Source organism: Myotis lucifugus, unplaced genomic scaffold (genome assembly GCF_000147115.1).
Source record: "Myotis lucifugus unplaced genomic scaffold, Myoluc2.0 scaffold_85, whole genome shotgun sequence".
NCBI lineage: Eukaryota > Metazoa > Chordata > Mammalia > Chiroptera > Vespertilionidae > Myotis > Myotis lucifugus.
Window position 1 is genome coordinate 4,761,931 of NW_005871133.1, and position 1,809 is coordinate 4,763,739.

Below are 1,809 nucleotides of genomic sequence, written 5' to 3' on the forward strand. Positions count from 1 at the left end.
GGAGAACTTCTGTGCTGAAGACACCCTTCTGGGGCAAGACTTCGCTTCAGTGGGGCTTTGGTGCTCACTGAGTCTGCCCCCTGTGTGTCCCTTATGGATCTGAGGAGTTGTAATCTGGATGGTCCCACTCTGACCACTGGGTACACTGGCTCTTGGATCTCTAAGGAGGTGCTAATTTAGCCTCTGCCTGAGGCTACCCAGCAGGAGTTATGGAGAGATCTGCAGGTTCCTCTTCTTTGTTTGGGATTTGGAGGTGCCCAGATAAGGCCCAGCTGTGAAGCAATGCAAGCTGCTGTGGGGCCTTGGGCCTTCTTTTGGAAGTTCTGGGTCTCTCTGACCCAGCTGCAGATTGTTAGGTAATTTTCAGATTGCAAAGGGCCAGGCCTTTCATATGCAAAAGCCTCTGTGCACAGCTTGAGTGGGGCGGGGTCTCAGTGTCCCGGTAATCGCTGCAAGCACCTCTGAGAGAAAGCTGCCCTCGAGTTCTGACCGATGCCAGACAGTCCAGTTTCTCCCCGTATGAGTCTGGGTCCCCAGAGACTCGCCCTGAACTGGAGTTCAGAGCAGTCAGGAGCTTGAGACTCCCTCCCGATTGAAAAAGACAACGGTGTCCTCAGTTGCCAGCCCTTGTCATGTGCGCCTCCGTACCTCTGCACTTTACTTCGGCACCTCCTCTGAGTCTCAGTGTGCTTTTCTCTTTCCTTCTAGTTGTAGAATTTCCACTCAGCCAGCCTTCCTGTGGTTCTGGATGATGTCCGTTTTGTCTTTTAGTTGTATTTTTGAAGTGGTTGTGCGAGGCAGCAATTTCTGGTGTTTACCTATGCTGCCATCTTGGTTACTCCGCAGAAGTGTATTTCTTTTGGGAACAAAACAGCCCAGCTTAATCAATCTAGGGCTGGGGTGCTATAGGGGGAGGGAAGTGGAGATGATTCCATGACCATGGCACTGGGGTCTGGGTTCCATATTTTGTTGCTCTGCTGTCCCAGCATGCTGCCCTCATCCACATGATGACAGACAGCTCCCACCACATTCACATTCCAGCCGGGCCAATGGGGAAAGGGATAGGGTGGGGATGAGGGCAAACCCCTTCCCTTTAAGACCACAATCCGAGTTGCAGGCATCACTTCCGCTATATCCTGTTGACTAGAATTTAGTCACATGTTCATAGTTAAATGTAGGGATGCTGGGAAATGTAGTCTTTATTCCGGGCAGCCATGTGCCTACTAAAGTTCAGGGGCTATGTGACTAAAGAAAGTAGAGGGGATTGGTTAACAGAGACCATTGGGAAATCTCTGATCTAATACGCATACACAACAGCATAGATGTAGGCATAAAGAGCTCACTGCAGTATTTTTGTAATTGGAAAAACCCTAGTAACAATCTGAATGATATCTATTAGTAGCAGACTGATAAAATAGAGGATGATATATTTGTTCAGGGGAATACTACACAGCAGCTAAAAATGAATGTGATAGATATCTATCTGCTAATCGGGAAAGCTGTCCAAGATATATGAAGTGAGAGAAGAGAGTTGAAAAAATATTTTAAAAAATTGTTTTAAAGACATATGTGAATGAGGTGCCTAGACAATCAATGGAAGAATATGCTTCAGAGCCAAGTGAAATGGGCAGTCAGGAAACTTTTATGTTCTGTTTCTCATCCTTCTGACCCCAGTTCTTACCATAGGCACACACTACTTCTAAAAGATAAAACAAAATTTTAAACGTAGCAGATCTATAAGCATTGACATAGACTTCATAACCATCCTATATAATAAATAGGTAATATGCAAATTGACTATCACGCCCT